We start from the raw sequence: 26178 nt of genomic DNA, 5'->3' as shown, positions 1-26178 counted from the left end.
CTGCCAATGTGCAGGTAATGCACATTTGCATCCTCTGAGTGTTGATTATGAGGCAGACAACGTCAGGCCAGGTGAGGGAGCTGTTGCAGAACTCTGCATTTGTTCAGCCAAAATTAACTATACACTTAATTCACATGCTACGCTGCTCCATCCATTCTCAGGGCATTTGCTTCTATGGTAGTGGATCATTACATTGACCCAGGTGACTGCATCCTGCTCTTCAGCTCCGGCACAGCACTGAACTCCTGTGCGTGTGAACACAGGCAAACGCGCGAGGACAAGCACACGCTTGTGCAATGAACAAAGCAAAAAACTAAGCTAAAAATAACCTGGGGCACTGATCACCGTGCTTCAGTTGCCACAAAGTCACTCTTGCCATTCTCCCCACTCGTCCACGCGAGTAGTAACCGCTTCCAAAATTCTCACCCAAAATCTAATTCGGAAAGGTCAGGCTCCACGGGGCAAGTGTTTCTGTGTTCAGTCTGTAGACACGGAGAAAAATTAAGGTGGTGACAGTTTTTCCTGAGAGTATATAAAAGCAATTAACAACGTATCCCGAAAGGTGTGATCGTTGAGCAGGGGGTAAGGGAAGAATTGGACTGATTCTGACCTCGTCTGAGGCTATGGCCCTGGAAGTGGTGGAATTCGACCAAAACAAAACCAGAGTATACGAGAGCAGAAGGAAGGTCAAAAACTGATCATTAGGGCCAAACATATAATATTAGGAGTCCGGCTTCTTCCACAAGTGCTGTCCAGACAAGACCTGCTTTTGAAGTCAGAAGTGCAACGCCTTCAAAAATGAAAAAAGACTTTGTCCTTAAATCGGGTCAGGATTTTACCCCAGACATTTTATATTTGGTCTCCCAAAAGCCAGCACCCAAAAACCTTTGGTGACTTTCGACAAGTTGTCTCCCTCTTTATATTTTACGATAAGAAAATGGCTTAGAAACTCATCCAATACTTGTCCCTGGCCAATACACGTTTGACTGATCTCTAATTACTCTGTAATTACTCTGTCTGACCTGGTAAGTAATGGACTTGGAAGAATTCAGTGCTTTCTGACTTGGAAGTCCCCAGATGAAATTGCTGGGAGTCAAACTGATGTTCAGCATACCTGTCTGTGTAGTAGAGAGAAGCATGGATCAAGTAACTCTCCAGGATAGCAGACCAGGCCGGGGAGCTGATGTCAGAAATGACCGTGACTGTGTGGCAAAACTGAAAATCAAAGTTAAGGAAAACAAATTTAGAATAAAGAAACCCTCCAAGGGCACTACCACAACAATTTTAAACTGAACTGAAGGAAAGGTTTCAGGCCCTACAAGGGCCTCAGCTGTAAGAATCCCTACCTCAAGCAGTACTTAGAGAGGGGAAAATGCATAAGATTTAACAACACAGATGGCATACAGCAAGCCACCTATGCTACAAAGGGATGGCATGCACTAATGTTCGACAGCAAAAGGATTTGGATGCAATGCATGCTGTAGGGCAGTGGTTCTCAACCTTGCTAGACTCAAGGCACACCCTGGAAAATCCCAGCTCTTAGCTTTCACTTGTCTTTTTACTACAATAAAATAATGCGGCTATTTTTCTGTTTCACAGCCGCCAGAAGACAACAATTAAGTCCAAATATTTTTAACACCGTGGATTCCTATTTGAAATCTCAGGGTTGATCTCACGAATCATGTTTGCATTCCTAACCATGCTAACATTGTGTGGGACCATAAGACACCCTTGAAAGGATCTCAAAGTACCCTGCTTCAGAATGACTGATGTAGGGGGTAGGACTATGTGCAAGCAAAAGGTTCCACTGTCACGTTTCCATCCATTATAATTGATCATTCATTTCCTAGACATTCAACAGGCACAAGTCCCATTGACTTCTGGGCCTGGCAGTCCTTCCATTGACCTCAACAGAGGCTGGATCGGGCTCAGCAAATAGCTAAAGAATCAATCCCACAGATAGCAAATCACACGCATGCAATGGATTTCCTCATGAGCTAGTCCCCGATAAAATTAAGCTAGTCACATAATGTCAGATAATGATTAGAAAAAACAAAGCCAAGCCTTCTTCCTTTTTAGATCAGAGCTGACTTCTTCAGCTACACAGAGATTGAAGGTAGCAGCATCCTTCATTAAAAGCAGTAGTCTACATGCTACAGTGCCTGGATTTTTTATTTTATTTTATTTTTTTCACATTGTCTCACCTAACAACATTTTTCTCTACATGAAGACTAAGCGACTAAAACAAATATTCACTTCATTGGCAACTGAAGCTCAGAGAGGTCTTTTTTTTTTAAAGGGGGGAAAAAAAAGCTTGTATTTGTATATTTGATGTGCAACCTAATTAGACCAGAGCATCTTTAATTAAGTGTGTCAGCCCCGGTGGAAGCCACAGAGTTCAACACTAATAAAGCTGATAAGGTTTTTGTTTTTCAGCCTTAGTTTATTTAAAGCCTCATCCATGTTAAGTCAATCTGTAACATATGGGCAGTTCTCCCACTATGGATTTATCGTTTGGGTGTTTCTTTCTGTGAATTAATGCAATCAAACTCCTGCCAGTGTTAATTATTTTTCTCCAAGAAGCAAATCCCAGAATTTAACCAAAAAAAAAAAGCCACTATATACATCTGCTATTTACAGCCAAAAATGTAGCGTAACAAATGAGACATAATTCCAGAAGTGCTGAGAGAACCCAGGATGGGTCTGGACTGTGTATAAAAACTCAGGAAAATGTCCTTGATATTTGATGAACTAGTTTGTCATTTTTAGATGGTTTGCTAAAAATAGATGGTTCTCAGATGCAGCAAAACCAGCTGTAAAAACTGAGCTAGCATGATGACCATTTCACACTTAGAAAATCTCTCTTTTACAACCCCTCTTTGTCTAAAATGGGGGAGGTTGAGAGGGAGCCTAATCAATCATTGGAAGAAATTACAAAGGCATGAGAAGACTAAGTTCTCCAGCACTTGGAGTCTTTAAAAAAAAGACTGGTTCTTGGTTTAAACCACAAGAACCACAAGTTATTGGTCTTGAATCACTAGGTCCCTTCTGCAAGAACCAGTCTACAAACGGTTCTTCCACCCAAGGGTCCTTTGACAAGGTAGTTAGAGGTCTACATTTCTCATCGCAATTTGTTACTTTAGATCCCTGAAATTTCTCTCTCTTCTTTTATCTGTTTACTGCCTAGGGCATTGAGCTGGGAATTGTGAAAGCCTGTGCTTGAATCCTGGTTTTGACAGCAATACACCTTACAGTCATTGAACTAATGTGCAAGGCCTGTACCCAAGCCTAACTTACAACCTTCAGGAGGACCTATCACTCTGAAGCCAGCAAGAAATGAACCAACAAAACTTTGTGAACCCGCTTCACCATGATGATTACATCTTTTCCCTGGAAATATATGATCTTCCTGTCCTCCTGCCCTGCCCACATTAATCTTACAACCCGATTGTTCCTGCCCTTCCTCTCGGACCCATACCCTACTGTTTAGTTGCACTTGCCCTCCTCCTTCATTATATCGTGCCAACGATGGAGCGTAGGCCCTTGGGGACAAGAATCTAGTCTTTTCAAATATATTGGGTGGTGCCTGGGACTCCAAGAGATGCTATAAACACCAAATAACTCACATTCCATATATTTCTACAACGAGCTATGAAAGTCACTTTACCTACCTGCTCTCCTACTTTCACCAAGTCGTCCTGAATTTCATTGTCCTTCTCTGTCCTTACAAGAACCTAATGTGAGTACCAAATGACTGGTATTGACCTACAGCCTAGCAGCAATTTATTTAGGTTTGCTGCTGTTATTAATGACCCTGTGTTTTTCCCTTTCACAGCTATGACAGCCTGTCAATAAAATTAGTAGTTCAAAATATATTCAAACCCAGTGCCTGTCCACCGATGTTTTATGGAAACGCCACTGGAACCCCTAATAGTGACTGCTGCTGTCTGTCTCTCAAAAGTGTAGCATTTTGGTATTTAAGGCTGTTTATACACATGCTCTGGAAGTGGTGGGGGCTGGAGGGCGCTTTAATTACAGCAGCTCCAAGAGCCACCGTAATTAAAGTGCCAGTCCCTGCACTGAAAAATGGTGGTGGGGGTGCTTTAATTAAAGCTCGTTGAACGATCTTTAGTTAAAGCTGCCATTTTTCAGCGCGGGGATGCTAATACACAAGACACTGGATGTCTTTTATTAGGCCAAATGAACAGTTGCAAAAAAAGTTCTTTGCAACTATTCAGTTGGTCTAATAGAAGACCGCCTCTACCCAAGGAGTTCGTCACACAGTTAATTGGTGAGGCACTCTGGAAACAGAAAAGGGAATACCATCTTCTTCCTTAAATGTCAGTCTCTTTCTCAGGGGGCGCGTCTATACGTCACCCTACATCGCCGTGGCTATTATGTGGGTCTACATCTGACTGGCAGCTACTTTGCCATAGCGGCAAAAAATAGCCGTGTGCCATGCGTACAGTGCAGTACAGGTGGTTACTGCACCGTGCTGTAGTACTTTCAAAAGAAACTACTAAAGTGCAGTGCAGTAACAGCATTGCTGTAGGGCGATGGGTAGACGCGCCCAGGGAGACCTTTGCAATCTCCATTTGGCATTTTGTTTTTTACATCCTAAGCAAGGTGATACGGTGAGGACAGGAGCTACTTCTGTTTGTTCTCTGTTTAATGACCCATAAAATGGGCATAATGTTTTATGTACTTGCCTTTGTAAAGAGGGATTTTTATTAACTACATTATGCTGCTAATAGAGCCAGCCTTCTAGTCCCACATTTTCAAATTTAGGACCCAGTCCAGCAAAGCATTTTAATTTTTCTCCTTTGAGTAATCAGATGACTAAATTTAGAGGTGGGCTTTTCACAGAACCTCGCCAAATTAGGGTCCTGTTTTCTATTTATAAAAATGACTTAAGCCATCAGGACAGAAAGTCCCACCAATAACCAGCAGGAGTTAGACATTCAAAAAACTTCCAAGTGTCACTGAAAGTCTGTGAACATCACATTTTGAACATCCCAAAGCTCAGAGGTCTTCAGATACTGTTGGCTAGACATTTGTACCCTGCAGCTGGTGGGAAATGGCAGGAACCCAGCTACCACTCACCCACACAGGAGTCTCTTGCTCTAGAGAAATTCCCTGCTGGCTAATTGCTGCAGGCTCCAGGGGTTATGTCTCTGCCCCTTCTCCTGGCATGGGGGATGCGTGGGGAAACATCCTCCATAACCAGCAGCTTTGCACACCATCAAGAAATCAAAAAAACTAGCGTCCTAAGCCCCACGCCATCTTCCTGGTTCAAACAAAAATCACCTTGTCCCTCAACTTAGTTTGGGCCATTATAAAGAGAACAGCTGTTTGGAAGGGAAAAAAAATGAATGGAGGTCTAAGTTTGAAACCCATCCACAGGCACGGGGAAATGTACTAGAGCAGCCCCTTCCAAATCTTGATACTGCTTCATAGCATATAAAATGCACTTTTCATGCGTTGGATTTATAAAATTACTAGATCAAATCTAAAACTTCTGAAATACAAAGTGCAAGAGTCAATGTTTGTATAAGTTAGCCCGAGATGAAAAGGGAACAGAACTAAAAAAAAAAAAAAAAAATCTGCCACGTTGCCACAACTGAGCTCTCTCGGTTTTGTCTGGGACTTTATGATATCCAATGCTTTTCTAACAGCCCCTAGTCCGGGAGTCAGATTGATATATGACCATTTTAGCTTTCATTTGGGGTGCAGAGAAAAGAGAGTTTCTAGCCTTCACAGTTCCAGAAGAAAGCCTGAGAATGGGGATCTTACAACACTCTTAAACCCAGAAGACAAAAAAAAAGTATCCCCACTTATTATTGTTTTATGTATATTATGATTATTGTTCTATGTATTTGCATCTAATCTCATGCTTCTTTTTGGTTCATAAATCATGTTTGGTTTCCAATCATAAATGCTTGGGACTGGCAATTTTGCTTCCAATCCAAATTTGCTGTCAGGAACAATCACTTTACTGTTGGCTGAAGCACTAAAAATCATAGTTATCTCTCACTTTTCATTGTTTCCCTTTCTCTCTCTCACACACACACACACACACACGCACGCAATATAACTTTCAACCGTGTAACTTTCAAATTTCTTTTTTTACCATCCAATCAGAAGGCTTCTCTGCACCCCCAGAATTACTGCCTAACATGAATTAAAGCATTTCCTTGCACATATGATTTTTCTAGTTCACTGAAGTTCACAACATAGTCTCAAAAGGTTTTAAAATCCAAATGCCATCCTGGGGTCAGAGTTAGGCACGGATAATTATCTTTGGGTAGAACATCAAGGACTCCTTTAATTTCATAGTATTTAAAAATAAGTGTTGATTAAAAGAAAGGGGAAAAGGAAGGAAAACTGAGGGCTAAGAAGAGACTGAAAGTAATAATGTATCAAACCTAATGATCACTATTTAAAAAATGTCTTTTTAGTTATTTTCGTAGGCTATTTTTTCCTTAACCTGGGGCAAAGATGTCTTTTATTCCTCCCTTTATTTTTCTCTACCTGTCTCCATTTTCAAAGGCCTCAGCACTAATCTGTCCAGCCAAAGAGTGAATCATCAAGCTGTTTAAAAGCTGCTGCTGTAGAACTGCTGTGTGATACAGCCGGCATCACTGACAACCACTGAAACGCTCTCAATTTCTTCTTTCTCATCATACAGAAACCTCCCAAAGAAAGAATGAATCAGCTGAAAACACCACAGTGCATGTCTTGCCCATAACCTCTCTGGTCATTGCTTATATATGCCGAAAAAGCGGGAGGCAAAATGCAGGCTGTTAGGAATCACTAAGGCAGAAAGATGAGCAATGGGCCCCAAGACGCACTGGGGGTTTTCTGAGGAGGATACTACCACCGGAGGGTAGGTCTGCCTATAAGTCTGCAGAGGGCTCAGTGCCTCGTGAGCAATAGCTTCAAAGGGAGAGCGAAACCATGTCATCATGGACACAGAGGGCGGGAACCTGGGGTGTTGGCCAAGAAGCACCTAGTGCATTTGTGGCATCCACCTATCCAGCAACTAAAAACTCAGTCCTACTCCTACTGAGCCCAGTCACTTTAACGGGAGCAGAGGCAAACCCTAAGTTCTCAGGCTACACGTATTCACGAAGGGCCAAACTGTGCTCTCAAAAACAGTCCTAAGTGATGCAAGATGGTGCTGGGGAGCAACACAGGGGCAAAGGAAGAAGAAATAGCCCCCTGGGTGGCATAGTTACTCATGACACTTAGATACGAAAGCCTCGATAGCACTTTTGATGCATCGTGAAAAAGTATCCTTATTTCACCAGGTTCTCCAACCCTACCTATCCCCATTTGTTCCTGAGATCCTCTTCAGGGCAGCACAGGGAAATGCTTTATGGTGCACAGAGGGTTGAGAGAGCTGCTCCAGCTCCTGATACACTGCTCCCCACCCTCCCATGTGCTACCCATGCGAGGCAAAGGGAAAACTTGGGCCTTCGTACGTATTGAGAGTTCCCAGGCCTGCTTCTGTAGGAAGCCCAGGAGATACTGTGCGCTGAGTGGCACTGCACACGCATCACAACCAGTCTCCAGCAGAGACCTCAAATGTCATGCATGCAAGTGCAGAAGCCAAGATAAATACCCGGTCTTGAAAGATTCACAAGCACAGAGCAGAGAAAAATAATGGGCACTGTCAAAATACACGACAGAGTTCAAGTTGCATACGTGGAAACCCAGCCATGGAACAAGGCTATAGGAAAATGCAAAACTGCTCTTAGACTTGTCATCCTGGTATAAACAGAAATCTAGACATCTGTTTAACACCATATTGGGCTCTCTACCATACACTCTCTGTCCAATATGCTTCTGAGCACTGGAATCCTTTTTTTTGTTGTTGTTGTTGTTCATAAATGAAAGGCTGCTGTTCACCATATGGGCTGAGCCAGAAAAATCCCAAGAAGCCTGAAAAAAAAATGTTTTGTATGGCATATAAATAAACGTCTTTGAGTACTGAGGTCTCCAGGGCTCAGTCAGATCCCTTCTCCTGCTTGATCTCAGACTAGGAGATTTTGAGGTTTCATTTCTTGGCACTGTACCATAGTTCAAGCCAGACAAGCATCACCTCTCTCTACATTACAGTCTGATAGTTATGCATCCATTAATCAAACAAATTAGGACTTGGTTGTTCATATTAATTGTTCACATGTCCAAGAGGGGTCTGTAGTTATTTGTTTTTCATCACAATGCAATCTCCCACTCTTGGTTGTTTTTTTTTTCTTTTTTACATTACACTCTGTGTGTTCTATTAAAGGTTTATTGCATTTTGATACTGATAGTGTATTGCTTGCCAGTTAAGAATTGCATTAGTTACAAGATACTGTTCATCTAGCATTAGTGTTTCCATTAGTGTGGACAGTTCAAACTGGGCAAAATGCACATCTCATGCATAATTTAACAGACTTCATATAGTGAGTCAAAAACTGTTATTATAACAACATAAAAAAACAACAGACTATTTCTTTGGAGACTCATCACTGGGGGATATTAAAAACCAAGGCAATCATTCTGCAGAATTATTAATCATCTTCACATGCAGCAGCAAAAGAGTAAAGTGGAACACACACAGCCTTTGCGTTAACTCCTTAGGGGTTGCCCCAGCCCGTACAAAGGACTCGCAGCCTTTGTGAACCGAGGAACCTGCCGTCTCCTCCTTCAAATCCTACCTTCTTTTCCTGCCCAAAGATTTGACTCCCCAGCCATCTCCACCACTTCTGTTACTCTGAGTTGTTATGCCTTATATTGCATTTGGCTGAGTGAGAACTTAAGCTCCTCAGGGCAAGGATTTTTGTCTCCCGATACCTTTTTAAGCACAAATCAAGTGCGTTCCAAAATCTGAAAAAGCCAAAACACAATCCCGAAGACCGGCGGTGCCACAAAATCCACTTGGGACTTTGCACTTGTCATTGACATTTCATGAAAGGGGCTCTGACTCTATGGTAATGAGGGGCAGTATAAAACCCGAAGACAGATACATTTACATTGCTCTGTAAATAAGCATCCCAGATGGGTCTGAATCACAACATTTGGATCAGTGCTGAAAACTCGGGGGGGGGGGGGGGGGGGGGGGGGTGTTGGCTCCCGTTCTGCCATCTCAAATATTCCTTCCCTGCAAACATATGGTATATTTTTATATATGTGTAATAGGGATATTATTCCTACACTTCTCTGCCTATACAACATAGCTACATCTTATGCCTGTATCACCCCATACTTCTCTATGCAGAGGAAGCAATATTAAGTGGCTAGTCCATGGGACTGTATCCATACTCCTTTATCCTTAGTACTGCCCCTGACCTGAAGCGGGAGCTTGAGTAACTCACTTCAACCCCTTGTGCCTCTGTTTCTCCTCCATGCATTGTCCATCAAGTGGCGGAGGCTGAAGGCACCTGGCACTTAGATTTACACTTAAAACATGATTAATGTGTTGATCTTGGTCTTAAGTGGTAGCCTAGCCACATGCTCAGGGAATTAAAGGTTCCACAAAAAAGGGAAACCAGCCACAAAAATGTTTGTGGCTGGTTTCTATCACGCTTTAAATGGAATAGGTGGCAGGGTTAGGGCTGCACCGGGGCTCCAACCGGCCTTTGTGCAATCCCCACCAGCTGACAATCAGCCAAACATCAAGGACCACACTGGTGCCAGTCAGAGCCCCGGCATGGTCCTGATCCAGCCAACAAGAAGCTGATTGTCAGGTGCCCATTTTTCAACTTGCCAGTTCAAGGGCCGGCCAGGATCATAGTCATGATCCCAGGTCCTCCCTGTAAATAGGATGATGGAGATCTGACTCCCAAAACTGCGCATCCTACCATGCATGTGTGGCAGTGACAGGAGGTGCAATTGTTGGGCTTGGGGATCAGATTGCATTGCACCTTCCAATGGATGTCTGTCAGCAACCGCTGTCCACACAGCTCCCCTACCATGCATAGGAGCACCCTCAATCCCCTTGCTTAGTGATGTGATGGAGCTGTCTGAGCCCATCCCAGTAAGCACCCTGGAGACAAATGCTCAAGGAGTGGCACTGGGGCATGCACGTAGGAGGCTCTATTACCCCATTTCAGAGTCTGGCATGCACAGATCAGGGGCAAGGGGGAGAGGCGGCCTCCACAAGAGTGTCACTGCATGGAGACCCTGTAGAAACGTCCTAACTCTTGTGTAGTAGGCACACCAAGGCCCCTGCTTCAACTGGAGCCCCTCAATGCTACTGTAGCAGCACCAATAATTCAGCCTCCCCTTCCTCATTTATTTATTCTCTGTTGTCTCTTCCCTTTTGTTTTCTTTGCATGTTTTTAAATAGGTCTTCTCATAATTTAAACCAATTGCTTTCTTACAGCTCTCCAAAAGCTCAAGGGTTTTCTCGGTAGCTTCTGAGTTATGATGGCTAAAACTGTCAGGCTAAAAGTACTGAGCTCTTCCCCCTACCTGAGATAATGTATGTACTGTGGTCCAATTCTTCAGCTACTTTCCTGAGCAGGTTATTGAAGGAGGGTGGAAGTGGCCACCCACCGCTCCCCTGACCTGCAACTGGGAAATGGGCAGGCTGCAGTAAGAAGACGTCCTGGACGGACTGGCTTTCTTGCATACGTACTGGCCTCTGGCTGCTTTACTACTCCATCCAGGAAGGGCACGCACCAACTTCAGATGGTTCCTCTGCCTGACAAATGGTATTTGACTCCAAAAGCTTGCAAAGAATTTTTCCAACTATTTGAGTTGGTCTAATAAAAGATATTGGACTCACCCAAAGAGCCTTGTCTGCCTATGTCCTTAGACCAACTCGGCTACAACCTACACCCCTGGACAGACTGTGACACACAAGTGTGATTTTGCCAATTGTCACTGACTTGCCTCATCCATCATTCCTGTTTTTCCCTTTCAAAAAGGCTCCTATAAATCTCCCCGTGCCACTGAATTAGCATTACCACATCCCACATACCTTCCGCTTTACCCTCTGCCCTGACTGTCCACTCAAATCAAGTGTTGTTTTAACCTCTAGTACTGAACCTCTCCACTTAAATCTCAGAAGCTATATATTTTCCAGCCAGATTGGTGACCTTAATGATGATCAGTTTGCATTTGGAGGCAGTGGCTTTTTGTAGTCCTAGGGAACAGTACTGACATTCAAGAACTACACTCCAACCCTGTCTCTGAAACTGGTTCTCTAAATGCACCTCGACAGATCACTTAACATCTGTGCGCCTGAAGTTTCCCCATCAGTAAAACACTCAAATGCAGCTGCATCGCCAGGGTGATAATTTAACAGGATCCAAAAGGGGACTGGACCAATTAATGGAAGATAAGTCTATCAGTGGGCATTAAACACAACGCTTAACAGTACAGCTACAAGATTAGGACTCCAAAGGCCTCTGCATGCTCGACGCTGGAGGGGAGACGATCTGCCCTACCTAGATACTGTCTTCTTTAGCTTCTACCTTCTGCCATCTTGAGAGAGACAGGTGTATAAAATCATGAAGGGTTTGGACAAAGCAAACAGGGAACTGTCATTCACCAAGTCCCAGAATATTATGACTGCAGGGGGGGAGCCCTGAAAATAGCAGCAAAGAGGTTAGGAGTGAACAAAAGAAAGTGATTTTATGCATTTTTATTCATAGTTAACTTGTGTAGCTCATTACCACAGGAGGTTGCAGAGGCACAGAGTGTACCCAGGCTGAGAGACAGGATACTGGGCTAGATCGACTGCTGGTCTGACCCAAGATAGCATTTCTTATGCTCTTATGTGCTCTGAGAACTGGGCCTTTATTTACACATATTGTTTTAAAAGTTTTAAGGCCTACCAAGTATCATTTATTATAGGGTTCTCCAAAATGATCCGTGGCACTTCATAAACCCAACTCTGCTAAAAAAAAAACAAACCACCACCTGCTTCTGTAGTGAAACGCGACAGCCGTTTCACAGCATCTATAACAACTCCGAACAGAAAGGGAGGGATGCCCCCGGTGACAGAAGCTACCAGACAGGCCTGTGAATTATTACTTATATTGCATGAAGGCAGCCTAGCTAGAAATGCCACAAGTCAGGTATAAAAACCAAGCAGTCTTCATAGGATTTCTCCTTGAGATGAGTGGCGAGTACTGGGCTTAAACACAAGCCAGCTCCTGAGTCAAAGCAAGCGCTGCCCCAGAAAGACCATCAGAGTGACCGCCTGTTACATGCACATCCTTCCCCAGGGTTGTCCCTTGCACAGCATGGGCGCACACTTCACATTCATACACTACACACTTTACACGGGGGTGGGACTGGGCTCTGCTCTCCCACTGATTTGCCCTGTGGCTTTGGACAAACCACTCCAGCTCTCCGTGACTCTGCTTCTATGTAAAAAGCAGATGCTGATATTCGCATTCCTGTGTAAAGCAGTCATGGATCTAAAGAGGGGGGGAAAAAGGCTATCTGGGAGCTGAGTATAAAGACTGGATGCATACATTTACAAATATTAGACAAACATGGCTTGTTATTCTTATCAAAAGGACGTCAAGCCAGTTCCATGTCTGAGGTTGAGCTGAATAACTTTGTACGAACGAAAAAGAGAACATGATAGCACAGCAATGAAAACAAGAATAAGATGACAGCAGGGCAGGGCACAAACTAAAGGAGGTCAGGAGAAAAAAGAAAGAGCTGTGGTTTATAAGCAATTGGCACGAGTGGTAAGGCCTAATCACACTTACTATGCTGCATGTATCCACTAAAGCACAGAATTTCCTATTTAAATCATTGCCTTCCTTGATGTATATTAAGCACAAGCCCATCCATGTGGAAGGTTCACACAGGCTAAGCTGAGTGATCACTTATGAGACCACTGGCTTCAGCTTTAAATGAATGCGACGTGGATAATGATTTCTCCCTGGCTTCAAAGTCAAAACTCTTCAAAACAGCCAGCAGGAATAGTACAACAGATCAGTTTTGAAGACAGAAAACAAGAATCACTGCTCGTGCACTTTTTTCTGCAGTTTCCCAGCTGCCAGACTCATTCCCATGAACAATGTTTGAAGCAAACTACCAGCCCCAGATCAAGTACGCTTGATGTCAAAATATGACTGGCCGAGACAGACAAGTAGTGCTCGGCGCCTGAACTCCAGAGTCACAGAGAGGTTTAGAAAAGACAGGCTGGAATGGAAGATGCCTACCATGAGCTGCCGGTACTCTGGAGCCCTTCACACAGGTAGTTCTCGCACTAGCGCTCCTTTGGGGCTTGGCAGAACAAAAGCTTCTATGCATGAAGACAGATATGGACAGAGGCAAACAATGGCTAAAACACAAAAGAAAAATACCTTGTGAGTCCCATTCAACACCTGCATACCATTAACTCCCCACAGTGGGTGCATCTACACATGCAGTTAACACGTCAATAAACTCAGCAGCCGTTTCAGCCACAGTCAACTGCTCCCAGGTACAGCATTTACAAATGCACCCAGGACAGCGGCAATTTGAGGCAGTGCAGAGCAGCCTTGGGCTGGCAGAGGGTATGGGGGGTCAGCCTCAGGCTCCCGGTGGCGGCACTGGGCACCTAGACGGGGCACGAGGGTGAAGAACTTGCAGAACCACATGACTAGGTGGCAGGCAGCCCCCACACTTTAGCACCCATCTCCAAGTGCATTTCGCAGCACTTAATTACTCTGCTGTAAGATAGGACTGTCTCAAGCAGAGTTAGTTTATTGTGCCCTAAGGCAGCATGTGTAGATGGCAACACTTTATTGCAGAACTAATTAATCTACTCCACAGCAAAGCACATGTGTAGATGCATCCAGTGAGTGGCATTTTACTCATAAGTGGATTTCAAAGGGACTTCTTACAGCTTAAGGCAGCAAGCTGGTGAGAGCAGCAGGTGTCAGAAGCTGGCTGCAAAATAAGCAATAAGCTTAGCTCTCTGTTAGACATCTTTCTCTGCACCTATAGGATGGTCCTGGAGCCTGCGTGTGATGATTTATGTCCCCTTTGTGGCTTACTACTTTGTACAAAAGAAAGTTTTCCCCTGATGCAAGAAAGTACTTACATGCATGGTCTAAGTTAAGCATGTGCCCAAATGCTTTCCTGATAGGAATACTGTTTTGAAATGATGACACCTTTTCCCTTGGGTAGTAGTAGGTTTGGACAAGGAATCCTGCCCTAAAATGACACTGAGACAAAAAGTGACAAGCCCTTTGTCTTCTACGTCCTGTGAAAGCAGTGAAAAGCTGATGTTCTCTGTCCTGGACACTCAGGAGGAACAGGGTGAAGTGTTTGTGTTTTCCTTCTAAGATTTACAGCGTTATGGACTCCCAAAAATACTGAAGGATTGTGCAAATTCACAGGCCGTCCTCAGTTTAATAAAATGAAGACACTATTTCTGCTAACTGCATTGCCTGAAAAGTCTCCTTAGTAAGAACAATGGTGTGGCCGTCTGAAAACAGAAGAGAAACCCTTTGCCATGACCGGCTTGGATGACCAGCTCAGAAATGTCTTTTCAGACATGATCCTGCAACAGGCTGGCAGAATCTAAACACAGTTTGATAAACACCAAATAGGGTTTTGATTAACGCTCAGCTGTGACCTGAGATTAGCCTGGCAGATTGACCATTAGACCAACTAGTGACTGGGGAACTTTAAATGGATGCGTTTTCAATGTGCAACTCGCTGTCTGGAAAAAAAAAAGCATATGGCAGGGAAATAATAGGTGGATACAGACAGATTGAGCATAATGTGTTACAAGGAGGAAAACAAGAAATTATATTCAATTCTATTGACATTCAAGGCAGTTCAATGATTGAAATAAATACGGGGGTCTTCATCTTAAGTAAAATCAACTTGAAAAACATATACCGGGGATAGTTTTCTTTCACTTTCAAAACCCAGAATGGAAAGGGAATTGGGATAAAAATAAAAGCTAATTGAGGCATTGAAACAAAAGCACAGTTAAATCTAGAACCCGTACGTGTTCTGGAATTGAATTATTGTGAGCTCTTTGCAGTGCGGATGCTTTCTTCTGTGGGCATGACAAAAACAAATGATAGTATATGAAATAACTAAGAACCTAATGTCAATGGGGAGTTATCTGTCCCTTAGTGGGAGGTAGTTAAAAGAAATCATTATCACTAAATGAGAGGCTTCTGTTCGACTGTGTTTGATAATAGGCAAAATGAGTTGTTTATTGGATAATTACTAGCGAGCGCGTTTTAGAAGGTTTGTTCTAAGTTTGTGTTACAGAATAGCTAAAAAAAAAAGGCAAAACAAGCAATGAGAGTGAGTCAGTATTTAAAAATGAGCAGGCCTTGTTAGCAGCAAAGCCAGCATGAATATCGCTCCCTATTTGACTCGGTACCTTTTCCACACACAGCATCCAGAATTAATTATTTTTACAGGCTGCAAAAAGAGAAAGTATCATGCCCACAAGCCACTGGTGTGTTAAGGGACAGACATGCAGACTGTGCCCTTGGTTTCTAGCTCCGCAGTATACCTTACGTGTCCCTGTATTCAGGGAATTTCAGTGAAAGGATGTTGGCCACTGTTGCCTACTGCTGTGCCCAGGTTTTCCTGAGGTGCCCATGCACAATGTTTCTAATTCACTGGGTGCTTACACGGTTTCATCATTGTATTATCTCAGCTCTTCCAAAGAGCTTGTCGTTACAGCACTCCTAGAAAGGAAGTGAATATTATTATTCTTGGTCAGTAGCTGGAAATAACGGAGTACACAACAATTAAGCAACTTGCCCAAAGTCACACAGACTGTGAAAGAACTAGGAATTGAACCAAGCATCCCTGAGGCCTATGCCAGTCCTTGAACCATAAGACCAGGCTTTCTCTGCTAATTAACCTCTCCCAGTGGGTCATACCAGTAGGGTGGTGCGAACCTTCGGGTGCTGATTTGAGTCAGAGGAGATTCGGCCCGATTCAGTGGCCAAATCTCCAAATCAAATCGGGAGACCGATAAAAAGGTCCAAATTGATTCAAAGCTCTCTGAATCAATTTGGAAAAGAATTGGAGAGCTTGGGAGATTTGGAAAGTCCCCACTTGCCACTGCAGGGAGCTGGACCTGGACTCCATGCTGGTAAGTGGAGGGGAGGGAAACATGGGGAGACCCCCACCAGGCTCCATCCCCTGCAAGCCCCCTGAGTGCCCCCCACCCCTGTCTGCTGCCCCAGCCCCTCCCATGGCTGCCACGCCCGGTCCCAGCTCCCGGCTCTTTAAAAAAAAAAACCCCCGCACTCACCAGATGCTGCCACAACCATTGGGGCTTCTGGGGGCTCATGACACAGCCCCCCATGCAGTATGGAGCTGTTGGGGACAGCAGGAAACCCCCACCACTACCTAGTAGCAGCAGGTGAGTGCCGGGCTTTTTTTTTTTTTTTAAAGAGCCAGGATGCTGAGGCCAGGTGGGACAGCCATGGGTGGGGAGAGTGGGTGGGGGATGGGAACTTGTGGCAGAGCCCCCCCACACAGTGTGTGGCAGTGGGGGGCAGCAGGGATTTCCCCCCACTTAGCCTAGCAGCCACCAGTGAGTGTGGGGCTTTTTTTTTTTTTTAAAGAGCCAGGATGCTGGGGCCAGACAGATCAACCATTGATGGGGCTGGGAGAGCAGGTGAGGGATGGGCCTGTGTGATTTGGAGATTCAGCCAATTTGGCTGCAGCCGAATCTCCAACTCAGATATGGCCAAATCAATTAGGGACAGTGATTCAAATCACTGAATTGAATCACTGTCCCCAAACTGGCTGAATCCAAAGCAAATACTAGCTGCTTCGCACAGGCCTACAAACTGGTATGGTGCTGAGCATTGCCTGAGTCTCAGTCTGAGCTCAGTAAGACTTGAAATACCCAAAGCTCATAGCTCATACACTGTACATAACGATGATTTTATGATGTACTTTTGTATGGTAAAAGCACAATGGAAACTGCTGTTATACTTCTCTGCCGGACCGTAGTTAGTTACTGCAGGTTCACATAGGGTGATTAAAAGGCCGTGTCTATGATCCCCACTATAGGCATACATGTCCTGTTTTCTGTGCAATTTGTCCCTTTCTCATAAGGCAGTAAAAGGAAGTTAAACAATGTAATACTTACCCAACAAATGCCGCATTAAGACAACACGAAAGGCCACACTGGATTCTCACCTCAGTGAACATGGCTTTATGTTCAACTCCCCAGTAGGGTCAATGTATAAAACTAAGCAAGACTGTGCTTCCTAGGGTCTGATGGCAAATGACAAAAATAGAGACTGCTTAGAATTTAAAACTACTCCAGCAGCTAAGCCACACAGGGCACGTTTCAAAGCTAAGTGGTTATGAATTTTCTAATTAAGTCCAGTCCATAACCCCTTTGCTAAAGCTACAAGGGACTTGAAACAAGGAGACATAACATAGACCCAGTTTGAGAATCCATCGGTTTCCCCAGTCAGAGATGGATACAAGCACTGCAGAATCACACCTCAAATTGCCGCGCACTAGTGATGACATTCAAATATAAGAACTGTGTACTTAATGAAATTAACTGCAATTAAAAACCTGGGAGCAACAAAGATTCATCAGCTGGAAAATCTCCAGACAGTCAGCTCTGTCATGGCCAGCAGTTGCCAAGATTATTAATGGCAGGGTTTGGACACCATCTCTGCTTAATCAGTAGTAACTACCTCCCTTTCAGAGTGCAAGTCTCCCATTAACTGCAACAGAGCTAGGAGTCCTCGGAGCTGTCTCATTCCACATAAATATTAGCACAGTACAGACAAATGCAATTTCAACAACGCAGTATTCAATGGATAAGTTGTAACAACATCTTTATTTTTCCAGGAGTCAGCTCTGTTTTCCCACCATAGAGCTCATCCCACCACGTGACTTCAAGGGGAGCACGAAATGCTCATCTCTCTTCCCCGACGTTACAACACTGGAAATCCACTGCCCAGTAGAATTATATGTACACCACTATACATGAAAGGGAAGCTCGTCCCAAAGTTACCCAGTTCTTCACATAATTTCTAAGGAAAGTCATAAGCAAGTGGACAAAATGATGTCCTTCACATTAAACTGTACCATAAACACAATCAAAGATTTTTTTTTGCAAAAATCTTGTTAGTCTAATAAAAGATATCATCTCTACTACGAGTCCTGGTTGCTTTTCCCACAAACACAAGAATTTGGACTGGCCCATCGAGAGGATAAACCCACTCTGGCTGCAGCTCCCCTGATTTCACTGGCCTTTTGCTGGCCAAACAGTGAGTGGACTTCAACTGGGGATAAATTTGGCCCTGAAGATATACATTCACAAGTGCCAAAAAAAATTGCACAAACTAGGAAGTTGCACAATTTGTCCTAATCTATGTTTTATTCTTTCACATACACCTCAATCTGAGGTGAAAAGAAATAGATATCAGATGTGACAAGTGTATGGTTTTTTCAGATATCTGACTGTTCATTTCGACTTGGAAGGGCTAGAGCACCTTTCAAAAGTTTTAGCCCTCTGTTTCTGAGGAACTTATCCTTGTGGCATGTCTGTCACTTTTCACAGTGCTCAAGCGAGTCTTTGCAATTTTCACATAATGGCAGTTGTTGACAGGTTGTTAGGGCTGACAGTGAATATGTTTGAAAAACTGTCAAGCTGGTGGAAAAAAAATTAGGAGGAGAGGAGAGGGAGCCTCCTTACATTTGTAACAGCATGTTAAACTGTAAATGCATTCTCAAAATGCATAGACCTCCTTCCAATCAAGTTATTTGCCCTACAATGACAGCATATGTGAATATATGATCCTTAAAAATTAATGTCAGATTGTCACTTGAAAGGTCACCGCCACACTACCACGCAGCTCTATTTATCTGTATAGAAATGATTTTGCCTTTAATGTTCAATAATAGCTGTTCTAAGCAAAGCAAGTCACTTGAAAATATGGCTCCATTGATACGACTAGCCTTTAATTAGCCTAATATTACGAATGTCAGAGGCATTACTGGCCACTAAGAGCCTAAGGCAATGCATGCAACCTGGCTTCCATCCAAATGTATTTTCTTGCATTGCACAGAGGGCATGTGGGAGAAGGACCCTCTCTGCACTGGAGGGAGGCAAGCAGGCTACAGTAGGTGATGGTCAGCTCGTTTACACCATCAAGTGACCTGTATTTTCCAGCATTGTATTGAAATCCTCTTTGCTCACCATTGCACTAGCTTCTCACAAAATGATTAAGTACCAGATGGCAATAGCCTCACACAGACTGTGTAAGGTCTTATTCCATATTCCCTTGAAAGTACACGAGGCCACGTGTGGACTGAGTGCTGCCCCGTGTCAGGCTAACATGACTCAGCCTCAGAAGTGCCAGACCAGTTTTTCTACCTTCCCTCAACAGTGCCACCGAAGTCTGCACAATGGCAAAGGACATAAATGAGGTAGAATCTGTCCTCTTATGCCTTGGGACAACACTAGCTTTGTGTGAATTTATTCCTGGGATGATAATTTGCCGAACAAATTTATTGCTGCAGAAAATAAAAGTGCGATAATCCATCATCCATGTTTTCAGTTGTGTGGGCCAGTTTTTAAAATGCTCCTCTTTTGTTCTGTAAAGATTTAGGGGGGAAAAACACGTTCTTTCCTTCTTTTCTTAGAGTCGATTTGTTACATGGCTAAAAGCAGCATTAATGATACCGGTGCTCTGTCTGTGATATTTCCAGGTGCCCATCACCATTGCATAGATCCCAAAATTAAAGCAACAAATTAATGGGCAGATTAAAATGATTATGAACAGAGTGCAGGACCATCCAATACATAAATGAGGAACCTGAAATGGCAACTCTTCCCGATTAAGTGATTTGCAAGAAGAAGCTATGCCTGGAGACTGAAGAGAGAATTTTGCCCAGTAAATAGCAGTTGAGTTTGTAACAGTGTATAAAGAAGAATAAGGATGTTAAAATTCTGCAGAGAAATGTTGGAAAATTCAGGGAGTAGTTGAACTAGATGAAAAAGAAATAGAAAAAGCTCAAAACATAAAAATCGCAGCTATCCCAGGATTAAGTGCAGCATCAGAAAGGAAATGGAGAAGAAGACAAGTAAAAAAAAAAAGGAAAAGGAAGAGGAACCTACAAGGTTAAGAAAACATTAAGTATTCTACAGAGGAAGACTGGAAATACCACAAATCATGTAAAGGGCATGAGACTTGTATGACTAATAATTCTAGTATTTTACATCTATGGATAGGAGGAGGGGTGTTCTGGATTGGGCTAGGATTAAGGACTTCCTAAACTCAAATCGGGCTAACACAGAAGGTCTCATCCCGCTCTATCAAAACGAGTGGCAAAACTCCTGTTCACTTCAATAGGGTCAGCGGTAGGGCTTTAATTTCTTTCTCTCTCTGTCCTGTAAAGTGAGGATAATAATTGTATCAACAAGTCAGTCTGTCCCACAGGAGTATTTGGGGGCCTGCAGTGTTCTGCTAAATGCTAAAGATGATTATGTAGGGATTTCCACCCAGAGATCTCAAAGTACTTTTCAAGCATTAATAACTGGGGACTTGTAAGACCCTTAGGAGACTGCATGTAAAGAAGGCAAACAGGATTCAACCCCCACCCCCCAGCAAGGGAAGTGCCCAACAGAAGGCAGAGGAACCGGTTCCTAACACTTTTACTAGGGGTGCGAGGTGTCGCTGGAGCCTGAGGGCACTCGGCCTGCCCTAGCGAGCAGAATCAAGCTATAACCATTGGACCAGGAAAGAGGAACATCCAAAGAAGATATTATAAAAGGGCAGGAGGATAAATATTGTTTTTATTTTGGGGACATAACCTAGGAGCCATGAGTGCAGAAAAAGTAATACCTTAAAGAGTTGGCAAAGGTAATTTATTGACAAAAGGCTTAGCCACTACTAAAAACTAAATGAATTCTTTGCCTCGCTCTTCAACAAAGGGGACAGGGAACACATGTCAGAACTCATATTAATTTCCCATGGGAAGCCAAAAGAAACACTGAAGGAAATGAGGATCATGCTTGAACAAGGAATCAAGAAATTGGAATGTCTGAAGACTGATAAAACTTATGGACCAAGCAGAGTCTACCTAAGGATTTCTGCAATAAAGAACATTTAAGGAATCCTTTACAAATTGTATTTGAAAGCCATTTTAAAAGGATATAATGGTGGACTGGAAGCAAACTAATGCAGCACCTACTATGAATTTGAAATGCAAGACATTTAGGGCAGTTCCAGGAGATTATAAACATTTGAACTTGAGAGCCTCAGAAATAAGTGATTACCGAAGTGCTCCAGGATAGCTGGGAGGACATCAGAGAGTGCTGTTATGTAATGCACAGTCCACATCGTGCCACAACAAAGGAAGACCTCCCCCCAGAAGTGTCATTTAGGGTGACCACCTTTATGAAATGTAAAGGCGGGACACGCACCCGACTTCCCCTCTCCCAGAGGTACGGCCAGAGCCGAGCAGAGCCAAGGGCAGATGCAGGCCCAGGGCTCCCCGTCCTGCTGCCCTCCCCCCAGGAGCCCAGCACTGGCCGTGAGCCTCCTGCCCGCCCAGCAGCAGTGGGGGGCACACCTCCACTCTGCCACCGCCCCAGCTGCTGCCAGGTGTGCGGGGGGCACATTGCCATGGTGGTGGAACAAGCCACCTGTGGCTGTGTCCTGCTCCGTGCCCTGGCTCCATGCACCGCCCTGGCTGGGCAGTGCCCTCAGCTCCTGCCCCACTCCCTCCCTCCCCATGGGCGCCTCGATCTGTATCCTTCTCCCACCATGACCCCTCTTCCTCCATAGACTTACCACGAAATTTCTCTCCCCGCTACCAGGCTGTATTCCCAGGCACCCCCTGTGTCCTGCCCCCAGAAGCCCCAGACGGGCCCTTGCAGGCTGGGATGCTGACAGCCTGCAAGGGAAAACCCACTGTTTCCCACAGGTCCTTGAGCAACGCTGAGCATCGAGGACAAATGTTGTCCCAGAGTCAGGCAGTCTGGGACTGGGACTTAAGGTTCCCATTCCAGGGCTGTCCCACCCGATTAGGGCCGGCCGGCCACCCTAGTGGCATCAAACATTTTACTGGTCAAAGAGGCTGGTTCAGAATAGAGATGTGCATCAATCTAGATTTGCAACAGTCACTACAAGCAAAATGGACCTGGTGCAACAGTGGTCGGTAGCATAGTCTTCCCTCCCAAGCCAGCAGGAGTTTTGAGTGAAGGACCGCAGCACAGTCACTCAGTATTGTGACCTCCAGATGAGGCACCTGAGCGGTCAACAGCAGATTCTGAGGGCAAAAAGTAAATTGTGAAGGGGAAGAGTTAGAGATGCAAAGCCTTCTCCTGTATTTCAGTGGGTGCGAGTTTATCATGGCGTTCTGGGGCTCAGGGCATGCAAGAAATAATGAGCGAAGCACTAACATGATCATGAGTGTGAAAATAATAGTTAACTTGCATATTCATTATGAGTTTGAAGGAACAGAATAATGAGAAAAATACAGAAGAAATGGGAGGGGATTTGTTGTGCAGGGAAAATTAACACAAGCCCAAAGGCTACTGGGTTTCAGCTATTGAAGAGGTTCTTCAAAACACAATAAATCCATACAGCTATAGATTGTTTTTCTAAATACAGAGAAAATGAAGCAAGTACCTTATCACATTATGATAAATTCCACAAGAAATATAGATGAGAAGCTCTACAGTTATGTTTCTAAACAGTTAAATGGCAACACTAGAAGAAACTATGTTAATCTAAAGCTTCTGGTGAAAAATTGCACTGCCAATTTAAAAGTCAGGATAGACTTCAAAAGGGTTCTGAGCTCTTATTTCACCGTCAAAAAAAATCTGCTTCTAGATTCTGGTAGAGCAGAAAGTATTTACAGTACTTGGTAATTTCATTGTATAAATATCCTTAAAAATAAACACACAATAGTTGCAGCTGAAGTTTATTGCCTTTTACTCTGTAATTACCTTTTCCCCACCCCAGCAGCTCAGCAACAACTGTGCGGCCAAATAAATTCTTTCCATTGTTTCCTAACTTCTTCCAGCTTCGTGACTTCGCTTGTCAGTAAATTTCTTGTGTGTCATTCTTTTTTTCACATGATACCGGGCATTTACATTTTTTCAGTTATATCTGGTAAATCCTTCCAAGCTGCAATGATTGTGCAGGGTTAATATTGACTTAACGATAACATCCAGGATGCCGTATCTCATCTATGTAGTTGAATTAAGCTAGATTTGAGCAACATGACTCAATGCAAAAATCATCCCCATGACCAACTTTGCTATTAATATTTCACAGATATTTTTAGAGTTCTAGCTTCCCGCCATTCAAGTCATATAAAAGTCTTAAGCCATCACAAGTTTTATGTGAAAAAACTCTTTAAAGCTCAGTACAAAAAAAAAAATACTTAAAAGAACTTCCCCATAAAGAAATATCATGTTCTGCAAGAGGTTTAGAAAGCAAATGACAGCTCTGTAGTAAATTGATTTCAAAATGACTTGAACACAGTGTCCGATGACAGATGTTTTAAGGCCTGACCTGAAACCCACTGAAGTTAATGCAAGGCTTTCTGTTGCCATTAATAAGAATCGGATCAGGGCATTGTTGCACTAGTGTAGGTACAAATGAAGATTGCCTATAGAAAGATATCTTCTTTTATCTCGATTTTATTTACTTGGGTCACAGTCTTTCTCCAACAGAAGTTACTTGAAGTTTGCTACTGACTTTGTGAGCAACAGGATCCAAGTCAAGTCTGTTATAAAACTGGAAGCAGAATTCAGCTGTACTGGTTCCTAAACAAAATTAAAGATCTCTTTCAGCCCCGATTTCTTTCTAAATTAGAGAATATTCTTACAGTGAAGCAGGGTGGTGACCTTGCGTTGACATATGGGGGCTGTTCTCGCTCCACTGAGCCTGTTGTAAATTCAGTTTTGATAAAATCTGACTCATTGCAACCCAAGCAATATCCCAGATACCATTCCCCTTCATGCACTCTTTACTTCACTGAAAGTTTTGCCAGAGTTAAGAATTTTGCCAGAATAGAGGCCAGGGAATAGTCTGTAGTAGTTCTTCAATAGCTTCCTCCATACAAGACATAAATACATTGCAATCTGCTGTATTGTCTATTAAAAGCATGATGAACACAATGACCAAGAACAGCAAGTAAAAGCAGACACCAATTTGTAATGAATTTATATCCTTAGGACAAGAATACACCTGACTTGACTTCAATATCTCAAACTATATAGCTTGCTTTTATTTTTTTCAATATTTGAATCTCCATAAATTATATCATAAGAATTACAAACTTTTATGCCTTTGTTTTGGAAAACCGTCTGAATTCTGCCACTATACATCAGGAGTCAATCTATTGCATTTGAGAGAGAGACCCAGTGCAAAGAAAAGACAAAAATAGGCCTGTATAATATAAATGCTGTGTTCAGAAGTGGCAGAGAAGCAAACTTCAAATGCAATAGCACTGCATTCACCTTCCTCTCTAAAGCCTTTCTTCTCTGGCAGTGTTGCAGTACATGTAATTTTTGGCATTGCTAACGGAGTCCGTGTTCCACAAAGAAGCACATAACATTGCATTGCACACTGAGGTCCCTAACTGGTAACAAAACACAATAACCCAGGTAGGAAAAAAATCTAAGAATTACTTATATAAAATAAGCAATTTTTTGGCCATTCATTGCCATTAACAAGTAACTTGTGATCTAATAAATGTCACAATCAGTTTCTTTTAATTAAAATAATAAATATTATACAGTAATGCAGATTGACATTTATATCTTCATTTACGTGAAGTTGGATTTATGGGCAATGCTTTATTTGATGGAGGCCACAAATAATGGCTATTAAACTGCCACAGGATGGACACAAGATCACATTAATGAAATTAGACAAGGCAAGGCACTGATATATAGAGCCCTCCTGCTAGAAAATAAACCAAGCCATGTCCAAAGCAGATGTTTTCCTTGGCTGCCGTTAAGTTTGCTAAATTTTTACTAGGCAGTTTAACTTGAAATGTTCTAAGGTGTAAAGGAACAGAATTCCTATGACAGTTCCCTTCAAAGATGTATTTCAACTAAATAAATGTGCCAAGTTAGTTCTCCCTTCCTTATCTCAAGCACATTCATGCAAATCAAATTCCTCAATGTAAGATATATCTATTCAAGCCCTAGCAGTCACGTTGGAATAGACGCCTGAAATAAAATGTGTGCATGTCTCTGGCGGTGGAAGGACAAATGACTTATTTTTCTAATGTATTAATTGATACATATATCCAGGACAGGAACTTAATTATAGATCGTTTCCCCTTTTAATGCATATATAGACAAATTACATTTTTATTTAGAATAAGGATGGGAGGGTGCTCTAGTGCTAACAAAAGGAACCAAAAGGGAAAGATTTTCACAGGGAAGATTTTCTTCTTACCTCCACACTTGTGCTCCTATCAGTCCATCTGCCCCATATAGTAACATGATACACTGTGTGATAGTTCATTACTCCTCACTCCAAAGTTTTCCATTAAATACAGTACTGCCGTTTCCATCCTCAGAGTGCCTTCCTAACAAATCAGACTACTCTGAGGCTCTGTTGCAGAGCATAAATAATCCTAAGTAGCAGAACATGGTGAAAAATGAAATCAAACTTGCCTTGTGGGCAAATTATCTAACTGGATGCTGTGTGTGAAGTTCAGATAAACATTCAGTAAAATGGAATAGCATCTCAACGTTTGATATTTATCTTTGTGGATTTATTTTAACCTCAGGATCTGCATGTGCTCTGCCTGTACGATGCCACAAAGATTCAGCATTAAAAAAGGTAAATTGGGGAATGAAAGGTAATTCCCAGCACAGCAGGAGATGAAACCATTAAGGTTATGAAAAGTGGAGGTTAATGATTTACTGTTGCGAGAGGCAAGGATTTTTGGGGGTTGTATCTTTTCCTGGATCCACTGTATAGTTGAGAGAGATCTTAGACAAGGTTTCGGGCTCAAGATGCCCTTCCTCTGGTCTGGGAAAGAACCAAATGCAGCTTGAGCTAAACAGCAGATCAGCTGTAAAAGCCGCACGTTGTAAGGGTGTGCACCTCTTCAGATGGACACAGAGTTCGCCTTGGCTGCTCATGCTGACATTTGAACATGAAAACCTCAGGCTAGATCCTCAGGTGGTGTAAATAAGCCTAGCCCCCTTGAAGTCAATTTAGGATTGCAGCTAGG

The 26178-nt window shown here is 43.1% G+C and overlaps 1 long non-coding RNA gene across 1 annotated transcript; it reads right to left on the bottom strand.

Moving 5' to 3' along the window:
* Positions 1-764: 764 nt before the first annotated feature.
* LOC149857105 (uncharacterized) lies at positions 765-13299 on the bottom strand. The gene is made up of 3 exons (XR_016444309.1): positions 13179-13299; positions 1115-1215; positions 765-790 (listed from the first exon to the last, which is right to left on the bottom strand). It is a non-coding gene; the product is annotated as an uncharacterized LOC149857105 (long non-coding RNA).
* Positions 13300-26178: the final 12879 nt, after the last annotated feature.

This window comes from Crocodylus siamensis, chromosome 9 (assembly GCF_052110815.1).
Source record: "Crocodylus siamensis isolate JL-2025a chromosome 9, ASM5211081v1, whole genome shotgun sequence".
NCBI lineage: Eukaryota > Metazoa > Chordata > Crocodylia > Crocodylidae > Crocodylus > Crocodylus siamensis.
The sequence above is the reverse complement of the archived record's forward strand: the minus strand, read 5'-3'. Positions and strand labels throughout refer to the sequence as shown.